At 50.4% G+C, this 11819-nt stretch overlaps 1 pseudogene; it reads right to left on the bottom strand.

Moving 5' to 3' along the window:
* Positions 1 to 1678: 1678 nt before the first annotated feature.
* Positions 1679 to 2449, bottom strand: LOC120678652 (annotated as a pseudogene).
* Positions 2450 to 11819: the final 9370 nt, after the last annotated feature.

Below are 11819 nucleotides of genomic sequence, written 5' to 3'. Positions count from 1 at the left end.
AAGCGGTTCCATATGCTTCAGCTGTCGGAAGCCTACAGTATGCTCAAGTGTGTACACGCCCTGACTTGGCATTTGTTACCGGGATACTTGGCAGATATCAAAGTAATCTAGGACAGGCACATTGGATTATGCTAAAGAAAGCTTTGCGTTATGTGCAAGACACAAAAGGCCTCATGCTGACATACAGAAAATCTGATTCTCTAGAGATAGAAGGGTATTCAGATGCGGATTTTGCGGGGGACATCGATGGCCAAAAGTTCACGTCCGGTTATGTGTTCAAGCTCGCAGGGGGAGCTATATCGTGGAAAAGCTCCAAACAAAGTGTCACTGCGTCATCAACGATGTACGCGGAATTCGTGGCATGTTATGAGGCCTCGGGACAGGTTGAATGGTTAAAGAAATTTATACCCGGTTTAAGAGTGGTAGACAGTATTCAAAGACCACTCAGAATGTACTGCGACAATGAACCCGCAGTGTTCTATGCTCACAATAATAAGTCAAGTGGTGCTGCCAAACACATTGACATAAAGTTTTATGTTGTGAAAGAGAAAATCCAGAATCACTCCATTACTCTTGTGCATATAAGCACAAAGAAAATGTTTGCGGATCCGCTCACAAAAGGCTTACCACCCAGCGTGTTTAGTGAACACGTAACCGGCATGGGTTTAAGGGAAAGTCTGTGATTTCTGGACAATATAGGGCCCAAAGGTTAAAGAATTGTTTCAGAACAGTAAAGTATATGATAGCTGTTGAATCTAAGGGCAATTGACCGTGACGACGAAGCATGCTGATCTTTTTTTCTAACAGCCTCAGCCCCGCGACTTCATCGCCGAGTCGCCGCTTCCCCGCAGCGCACGCGGCGGCAGCTGCCCGGCCGCGACGCACGGAGCTGCGCCCGTCCGCGGCGGCGCACGAGGCTGCGCCCGCACGCGGCGGCGCACAAGGCTGCGCCCACGCACAACGCATTGAGCTGTGCCCCTCAGCGGCGCATGGGACTGCGCCCGTCCGCGGCGTCCAGCAGGCGCCTCTCCTCCCCGTCCCTCCCCTTACGCCGCGGACGTCGACTCAGGAACCGCCACAGTTGCTCCAGCATCGCCGTGAACTCACCAGCCATGGTGCCGTCGCCGCCGGCTTCGAGCTCTGAGAGGACCACGAACTCCGGACTGAGGCCTCAGATCTTGCGGAGAGAAGTCGTAACCCTGTGGCGAGCCCGAGAAGAGTGCCGGCGGGGTCGCCGTGGGGCCGGCCACTGCACGGACCGGGGACGGCGGCCGTGCGGGCAACCGGCGGCGGAGCGTGCGCGCGGGCTGGGGACGGCGGTGGCGCGGGCAGACGGTGGCGAAGCGTGCACGCGGGCTACCGGCAAGCTGGGGCCAGGACGACATCGTTGTAATTGGAGGATTATATTGGATCAGTTGTTTCCATATCAATAATCGCATCAGGATAGTTTGGAGAAACGGGGACCACGGCAAGTGCGACGATAGCGGATTGGAGCGTGGGCGTCGCGGACAAACGCTATTACCGCTCATTCGCACTAGAACGATTATATTCTGCATACATACTGTAGTAGCTTAGGACACTACTATTCTGGAGAAGATCCTCGTATTGCTTTCATCACGAGATACACATGTCTAGTATGTCCTAATAATAGTAGCAGGAGTCTTTTATCTGTATCCTATTATGCAAGGTCGTGGTTATGTGTATGGCACTAAAAAATTCGTGGACACTTGTGTACCATTGCGCAAATTTCTTTTGAAGTGTGTGCCATTTTGGACGGGCGAAGGTCTAACGGAGACTAATGGAGGTGGGAAAAAATAGTTTTGCCCTTCTGCAGTTGGTAGATAGCCGAGCCACTATGGCTGTGTCTCACTGACCGTGGTGTCTTGCAAGGTTTGGCTCTCGCCGCAGCCGCTGATCGAGATGGTGAGGCCGCCGCTGGTGCATTTCTGCTCTCTGGTGCCGGTTCTCCCATTGCCAGTACCCGGTCCTGGAGAGAAGACGAAGGATTCATATTCAACTCGAGTATCAGGCCGGGATTGTTCCGTTGGTTGGTCTAAGGGGATCGTGTTCGAGTGATGTGATGCAGGGAAGACGACGTGTACCTGGACAGGCGGCAGAGGTAGGGGAGGACGAGGATGGTGCCTCTATGGCAGGTGTCCACGATGGCGAGCAGCTTCACGCCCCTGCCGAGCGGCCGCACGATGGTGGTGTTGATCTTGTCGTCCAGGATGACGCCGCCGCGGGGGTCCTCAAAGTCCACCGGGCACAGCGCCTCATCGTAGCCGTCCGCCTCGTCGCCGTTGCTGTCCAGCTTCTGCACCCCATGCCCGGAGAAGTGGAACACCAGGGAGTCCCCGGCGGTGGCACTGTCCACGAGCCACCACAGCGCGCGCGTCAGGCTCGCCCTCATCGGCACCTGGTACGGGTCCCCGTCCTCCTCTGCAAACCATCATCGATAAGAGACACGACTGTGAGAACCACCCAATTTGTACTCGGTTTAAGTGAAAATTATTGATTAATCTATTAAGATGAGAGTTAACACGTGTCCGTCTCTCGACATGCCACGTGTTAATCCACATCTTAGAGGTGCTTAATCAACACAATTCACCTAAAACGACCACAAATCCGGTAGTCCCGGTACGTGTTTGCCACATACCCAGGATTAAGCACACGTACCGTTATACAAGCACGTATATTGCCGATGATCCACAAGAGCAGTTTTACACATTTAACATCACAAGTTCGATATAGGTGGGTTCAAACTTCCTTTACAAGCCTTGGGCTCACGAAAGCCATATTATTCAGAAACTTAAAGATTATTATATTTACATGCTCTCACAAAATTTGATTACGATAAAAACATACTACGATGATGATGCCTTTATCAAAGACATCACCATAGCCGCAACGACCTACTCTTCCCCCACATTTGGATCAGCGGGGTATAAGTGGCCGAACACCACTTCCGGCACACCTGCAACTAGGTTTAGAAAGCAACCTGAGTACAAAAGGTACTCGCAAGACTTACGCGATTAAATAAGTATGGATTATGCAAAGGCTCAATTGAAAGCTTTAGGGTTAAGTAATTATTACATAGCAAGAGCTCTCTAAACTATTACCTAGCAAGATCAATTATTTTTACCCAAACCCCAAAAATTTTAGTTGATTAAGAGCATAATATATAATGAGTCACAGAAGTGCCATGAACCATTTCCAACCGAACCGAACTTTCTACGAGGAGTTCATGGGATAAAGAGCTTGCTCATAACCGAGAGCATAGCAATTCGAATTGATTAAAACCTTGCAAGGGTGTACTACTTTACCCACACGACGCGAGAACCATGCGGCTCACCCAACCGATCACGTCGGGCAAGGGGGTACTCACGTCAACCGTTCCCAACAAGGCTCGATCATTGAAATCTTCACACCTAGCTTACGCGTAGAGACTTAGTTTCCACCGGAGACATCTCTAAACTTTTCTACACATAGGTCCACCCGGGGACACCTCTAAGCCTCTCTGCATAGCCCTTAGCCACGTATCTAGGACTGCACATCAATGATCAAGTCAAAGAAGGTAATTGGCTCATCCGTACCATTATATTGGATATGTGGTAGCACGAAAAGTTGTTCAAAACCAACGTCATCCACGGACGGTCCTTAATCGGTCCAAGCGGACTATGACCATGTGACTTCATTCTCTAGACCCTACCATTCCGCTCGAACCTCGATACTACCATACCTTTACCACCAAGCCGAACCAGTGCGATCAAGGGTAACCGATAAATGTGATCCTCCAAACTATTCCTGTCTAGCGAGCAATATAAATATTCTAAGCAGGGCTAAGCATCTAGTCAAGTTAAGTGATTAACTGACTAACTAGTGACAAGGACATGGATAACAAATCAAGGAAGGATAATGCACGCAAATAGGTATAAGAATGCAATACATACATACTATATATAACCCAACATTACCCGGTGAGATAACTAATTGAATCAGATTAGATAGGAGCAAGGATTCATGCTTAGCTGCTTGCCTCGGTTAACTTCGGGCTCGGCCGCGAACTGGACTCCGGGTTCAAGCTCAACGGACTCGGCGGGCTCCACGGGTTCGACCTCCGACAGTTCGGTCACTAAAATGCATGAAGCGATGCGTATGCATTAGCATGATGCGGTGACATGGAAATGACATGCTACAAGTGAAACGTGATGAAGCACTATGCAAAGACACATGAACTCAACACATGCGATGATGCACAGACGTAACCCGCGCGACGACAAACGATCACTATGCAAACACGAACGAGGAAGCTAGAGCAAGAATTAGGAACTGAACTTATACAGCAAGCATAAATCATGGAATAAAATTGAGCATGAAGAGGACATTGCAAGGAACCCAAAAAAATTAGTTTTGCAGCAAAAGCATTTTACTATAATTAAACATAAATATATTAGTTTTCAGCTATTCAAAACAAGATAAATCGGAAAAGGCATGCAAAGTTAACTAAACAAATCCAGGAAAATTATCATAGATACTAGGCATGAACACAAGGCTAACAAAACTAGTTTTACCATTTTATCACTTTCCAGCAAAAAATTCTACATTAAATTATTTTCAGACAGAGCATATGAAATCACACTAAAACCTTAACAAACAGCCAGGAAAAATACGAGAAATCTGCACTACTGGAAATAAAATCTCACAAAGAATCTAAAAAAATTTAGTTTGCATTTTTCTGATTTTTCTACGATTTATTATGATTTTTCAAAGTTTCCGCTGATTTATTGCAAAAGAGCCCTTCGTGGCACTATTCACCTGAGTCTTGGTTTGTGCAGTTAGCCCCCTAGACTTGTTTGAATTGCTGCACGAGGTCCTTCACGTGAACTGAAGCAGAGGAGGAACTCAGGGAGCTCGATTTTGACAAGGGGAGGCCATGCCGGCTGCAAGGGAGGGGTGGGGGAGCATGAAGGGGATGAGGGCTAACTGTAGGTGTGCTCGGTTAGAGCTGGGGTGGCCGGGGGAGGGCTGGCGGCGGGAGCAGCACCTCGGCGGTGGTGGTGGCGTCGTGTGGCGGCGCTCCGGTGAGTGGTCGACGACAGGGCGGCCATGGGAGGGTTCAGCAGGGCCGGGCGGAGTGGAGGCGCTCGGCGGCGCGGCACAGAGGCGCGTGTAGGGTCGAGATGGCGGACTAGAGGGGGGGTGAATAGTCCTTTCTAAAATTAATTACGCCGGCTAACCGAAACTTATGCGGAATTGAAACTATTCGCTTAGCCAAGACTTCACCCCTCTAACTATGACTCTAAGGCACCTCCAAAAAGGATCCTACACAAAGCAAATGGAGTGCCAAGCTAGTAAGAGCTCTCCTAACAATTCTAATGCCAAGACACACAAGCTTAAGCACTAGTACTTCACAAACCGGGGGAGCTCCTAAACAAATCTAATGAGCAAAAGCACAAAGCCAAACCTAAGCTCACTAGATGCTCAAGGACAAGGATACACAATCCAAATCCAAGTGCTCAACTTGCTTAGCTACACAATCTAAGCAAGAGCAACTAATTAAGCTACACAAGCTAACTAGTTACACTAGGATCTCTACTTCTAGCTACACAAGCAAGAAGTTGATTAGCAAGCTACACAAGCTAACTAATCACTAGAGAGCAACTACACAAGCACAAGATATAGAAGAATGTAAATACAATGCTTGTGATTTGGAGAAAGCAAACCACCGAGAAGAGTAGACAAAGTTGACACGGTGATTTTTATCCCGAGGTTCACTTGGTTGCCACCAAGCTAATCCCCGTTGAGACAAGCTCCAAGGTTGCCGCCGATCCTCTTGCTAGTGGTGACTCTCAAGTCACACTCTCCCACGTGGAGTGCTCACACCGAGCTCTAGCACATGATCCGGCCGAACCACTTGTTGCTCTTCAAGTCTCGCTCAACTAGAGTTGCTCTTCGCGGCTCCCGCGGGGTGAGCACAATACCCCTCACAATCTCTTCTCCGGAGCACCGCACAATCTTCTTGCGGGCTTCAACGGAGCCTCTTGCCACCAAGCCGTCTAGGAGGTGGCAACCTCCAAGAGTAACAAGCACACCGGCTTGCAACACGATCACCTAGTGCCACTCGATGCAATCTCTCAAAGCAATCGCACTAGAATCGCTCTCTCACTCGATCGGATGATTACTATCAAGTTAGAGTGAGTAGAGGGCTCTCAAGCACTCTCACACATGGACACTAAGTCCCCAAGGTGCTAAGCCTCACAAATGGCCGGCCACACCCTCTATTTATAGAGGGAGGCCCCAAACTAGCCGTTACACTCAAATCCCGTGAAAACTGAGTTTTCGCGGACTGTCCGCCTCACAAAAACCGGACCGTCCGCCATTTAAAACCAACGGCTAGAACTGCAATGATTATGTGTCAGAGTCGACCGTTAGAGCCCCGGGCGGACTGTCCGCGCCCCTGGGGCGGACTGTCCGCGGTTCAAAACTTCGAACCAACCGATTTGCAAACGTCTCTGACTAAATCTGGAAGTTACCGGCGGACTGTCCGCTCCCCAGGGGCGGACTGTCCGCAGTTCAAAACGTGAGCACACACAGAAACCGCAGTGTTTCTGTCCCAGAAATTTCAGTAGGAGGCGGACCGTCCGCCCCCAAGGACCGGACGGTCCGCAGGTCATTTTGGGCACCCAAGACAGAACAACCAAGTTTCTGCGCCCGTTTCAGCTTTTAAAGGCGGACCGTCCGCCCCCATGGACCGGACGGTCCGCAGGTCATTTTGGACCACCCACAGAGCCAAAAACGGTTCTGTTTGAGCTCAACCGAGATAACGGCGGACCGTCCGCCCCTGAAGGGCGGACCGTCCGCAGGTCTAGGGCGGACCGTCCGCAGGTCTATTTCCAGCAGAAATGTACCTCGGTAAAACGACCATAACTCTTAGCTCCGATGTCCAAATTAGGTGATCTTGGACTCTATGGAAAGCTAATTCAGAGGGCTACACAACCCAACTGAATACTTGATCCAAAACACAATGGATCAAAGCAGTATTCCACTCCAAGAGCCACCTAATTTCCGAAGAACACCGAAAAACCTTTCTTACTTCCCAATGTTGATCAACAACAACTCCAACTCTTTCTCCTTTGCAAATGTGCCAACACAACCACGTGAACAACACCATGTGCATGTGTGTTAGCATTTCACAATCATTTTCAAAGGATTTTCACTTGATCTCACCACGCCACTCGATCCTAGCTACATTGCAATGTTAGATCGCTCAAGTGGCACTAGATGACCGATATGCAAACAAGTTTGCCCCTCTTGATAGAACGGCCATCTATCCTAAATCCGGTCATGCACTTCTCTACACAACCTTTGACCGGTGAAATGAAATGCCCTACAAGTCATACCTTTGCCTTGTGCATTCCATTTCATCTTTCCAAATATTGATGCCACACAAGCACCAAACTCCATCAAGCCTTTTGATCATCTTCATGAGTCAACACTTGGCTTGATCTTTCTTAAATGATATGATCCACTCCATATCATCACATGACCTCTTTGGTCCATCGATCTTGACCTTGCTCGCTCTTCACCGTTGCCTCGGTCCATCGGCGCCAAATCTTGCCCAAGCTTCACCGCCTCGCGGTCCATCGCTTCAAAGCCTTGACTTGCCTTTCTCCATTGCAACCGGTCCATCAAGCCAAGCATTGTCTTGATCTTCTCCACTTTGGTCACATGACTCCATGTCATGTCTCATATGCAATGAGCTCCTCGATCACACTATATGAGCATAGCATCAATCCCTTAGCCATTTCTCCACCATGGCACATGTTGCTCATACTAGTGTCTTTGTGTGGACTAATTTCCTGTGTATCTCAACATAAACACTTATTAGTCCACCTAAGTTGTCACTCAATTACCAAAACCAAACAAGGGCCTTTCAGCGCGTGCGCGTGGCTTGCGGCGAGCAGCAGCATGCCGGCGGCGGCATGGCTTGGGAACGAGCGCGGGAACAACGGGAACGTGTAAGAACGAGGAGAGCACGAGCATAAGTGAGTCGAGGGGAGTCGATTTCTATACCTAGGTTGGATGGAGAAGGACCGGAGGTAGGACTTCGATGGTGAGGGGTGGAGCTACTGTTCATGGTGGTCTAGAGCTTCGATTCCCGTCGATTGGGCCGAGGAGGAGTTCGGTTGGGGTTTGGGAAAGTTGGAGGAGGTGGTGGGGAACGTCTGGGCATAAGGAATCGAAGCAGGGCAGCCGGAGGGAGGAGATCGATGGGAGGGGCGGTGGTGAGTCTGCTCCGCTCGAGCTCTTGCACGGGAGGAGGAAGAAGAGGGGCGCGTGCGAGTGAGAGAGCAGTTGGTGGCTCGAGATAAAGATGAGGGCGACACGGGCAGCAGCGGAGTGGCGCAGGACGGCACGGCAGCGAGCCGATGCTCACCGCGCGTCAAGCGCGCATGAAGGCCGCCCAACATTGTTGACTCGATTTGAAAATCTTAAACTTAATTAGCATGTGCTCAAACACCTGGGTGTTACAACGACAGAAATTAAAGGGTATCGATCGATCAGCATGCCCAGATGAATTGAAACATCGCCGGCGTTCAAGTCCACCACGCGCCGTGACCTCCACTCCTCCTCCTCCAACTCCCGCTCCAACCCGCCCCCGTGCCCACGCTGCTCCCGCTCCCACAGCGTCAGCGTCGCACCACGTGCTCGCGGCCCCGACAACCTCCAGCTCCATGAGGATTATGCCAACACCCGCACCAATCTGCTCTTCGACTCCACGGCCTCTCCCTCCGCCTTAGAATCTCCACGCCGAGGGCTACTACTCGGTGCGGATTTACTAAACCTAGTGCTACGTACCCATAGGAAATCGAAGGTCAGGAGATGCAATGGACTTTAAGATTGGTGCGACTAAACACAACGGGTTTCGGTAACAACAGGCAAATCGCGGTGTGCTTCGCCCCTACCCCGACCTGGCCCGGATACCTCCACCACCGCCAGAACCCTAAAGCCGCCCTCCTGCCACCCCACCGCCTGGCCGGCATGTCTCCCCCGAGCCCCTTCTCTTCTAAACCCGCCGGAGTTGGTAAAGACGCAGCCACCGGAGTTGGGGAAGACACTGCCGCGGTTGGGGAAGACGCGGCCGCACCGCGGCCGCCGGAGTTGGGGAAGATGCGGCCGGTCTGCGGCCAGGGACACCTCCGCTCATCGTTTCCTGGACGCCCGCCGCCACCTCGACCCCTTGCCACGAGCGGCGGCTCCGCTCACCGCCGCCTCGACCTCCGCCTACGAGCGCTCCGGCCGTTGCCGCCTCGACGCCTGCCGCCGCCATCCCCGCTCTAACTGTAACAGAGCAAATAGGTAACCCTAACCTGTGGTGCACCAAGATTCGGAAATCCGATCCAACGGCGATTCGAATGGGTGGGTACGAGGTGCTAGGTTGAGTAGAATGTTTACGGGCTACTACTAGCGCCGCCGGCAGGGATGTGCACAGGCGGGGCAGAGGGCGTGAGCCGCTCAGGTGGGGGAGGGGGGCTTGGTGCAGGCTATGCGGGCGGCGCTCGACGCGTGTGACGGCGTGGCAGAGTGCGCACAGCGCGGAGCGCGCCCTGGCGGCCGCAGACAGGTACGTGCCGCCGCAGCAATCGATGGGAAGAAGACCAGGGATATGTTCTCAGGGCAAAATAAATATTTTTGTAGGTGGGTTCCACCTGTCAGGGCAATGAAATCGTTAACTTCTAACATGAAGCAGACGGAATGGTACACACGTTAAAAGAAGCTTGCGCCATATTGGAGATCCAACATTTTTGTTCAGTAGTAGCGAATTAGCAATAATCAACAAAGTTGAAAACATAATAACTCAACTTCGGAATGGACAATATCATCCCACACCCTAGCCAAAACCCAAAAATAGTCCCAGCAATCACACAGTAATACAGCCATTGGTCGAAATCTTCATCATTTTTCTTGTTCAATGCAGGTGACGAAGCATTTGTGCAAGGAATATCCAAAGGAAGACCACAGAGCCCAGGACTATTGCTGTAAATCGATGGGTCATCGAGGGTCTGAAGTTGACTCCCTGTGGGTCATTGAGGGGCGGAGCTAGCATGGGAGTGGGGGGGAGCTCAAGCCCCCCTACCCCGAAGAACTCCATTGGAGACAAAGAGGAAGGAGGAGGATGAGAGAAGGGAAAGGAGGAAGAAGAAGAGGGAGGAAAAGGAATGAGCCCCCTAGATGCTGAGGCCGCCAATGCCAGTGTAGGATTTTTTAATTCTTGTGGGGAGGCCACACTTTCATCATGATTAAAGAAAGGTTGCGACGACTATGATTAAAGTCTTGTTGCTTTCCGGGAATAATAATGGTCTAAAGATCGATTCATGAGCTGAAGAATTATTTGGAATACCATCTCTTCTTCCTTCTAGAATATGTCAATTCTATCCTGATAATTGGACCCATCAGTTTGCGATCCTGGAGAATTAATTATGGAATTCTTCATGGTAGATAATTTCCCAAACTCTCTTGGGATTGGTCCTGTCAAGTTGTTGTTGGCCAAGTCTAGCAACTGAAGGTGCGCAAGCTGCGATATCTCCGGATGCTTAAAGAAAGGTACATGATGACCATGCTAGACTGTTAGGGGTGGCAAAGAGAATCGCCGTGGCTGAAATGACTTGGTGCTATGTGGAATGACCGTGTCCAAACCTAATGTTCTTGCTTATAGAATAGTAGGCTTTCGGGATGGTGGGCAAGGCAGACTAGGAGAGGCGACAAGCTTTGGTGGCGATGCACGCAGGGGCGGAGCCGGTGTGGGGGCAGGGGGCCACAAGCCCCCCCTCCCTATACGCGGGTGATATGCCTTATAAACCGGACCAGAGGGCAAAGTTAATTAGCTGCAAGTGCAAAGTTAATTAGCTGGTAGTACGGGCAATGACCACTAGCAGAGTAGACCCGTGTCTCAGCCCGATGACGACGCTAGCGTAGACCATCGCCCGACAAGTTTTTTTTAAGACCACCTCCCAACAACTCAAGATGTTTTCCACCAGTCGCTGGTGCGCATTGGAAAAAAATTTGGTTGAGTAACCGAGATCATCCCCAGGTATGCGGCCAATTCAAGTGGTAAGAGATGGATGGCTGGGTGACTTTACCCTTCTTATATGGGTAAAGTGTGTTACCGGTCCCTAAACTTGTTCGACTATGAAAGGATCTTGATCACACGATGTTGTAGCCTAGAGGGGGGGGGGTGAATAGGCTTTTCTTCAAATTTAAGCACTTGACCCTGCTGCTTCAGCCAGGACCGGTGAAAGGCCCTTGTTTGGTTTTCGTAATTGATTGACAACTTAGGTGGACTAATAAGTGTTTATGTTGAGATACACAGGTGATTAATCCACACAAAGACACTAATATGAGCAACATGTGCCATGGAGGAGAAATGGCTAAGGATTGATGCTATGCTCATATAGTGTGATGGAGGAACTCATTGTATATGAGACATGATATGTAGTCATGTGACCAAAGTGGAGAAGATCAAGACAAGGCTTGGCTTGATGGACCGGTTGCAATGGTGAAGGGCAAGTCAAGACTTTGAAGCGATGGACCGCGAGGCGGTGAAGCTTGGGTAAGACTTGGCACCAATGGACCGAGGCGACAGTGAAGAGCGAGCAAGGTCAATATCGATGGACCAAAGAGGTCATGTGATGATATAGAGTTGATCATATCATTTAAGGAAGATCAAGCCAAGTGTTGACTCATGATGATGATCAAAAGGCTTGATGGAGATTGGTGCTTGTGTGGCATCAATGTTTGGGAAGATGAAATGGAATGTG

Source organism: Panicum virgatum, chromosome 6N (genome assembly GCF_016808335.1).
Source record: "Panicum virgatum strain AP13 chromosome 6N, P.virgatum_v5, whole genome shotgun sequence".
NCBI classification, from domain to species: domain Eukaryota; kingdom Viridiplantae; phylum Streptophyta; class Magnoliopsida; order Poales; family Poaceae; genus Panicum; species Panicum virgatum.
This window is presented reverse-complemented; position numbering and strand designations above follow the sequence as displayed.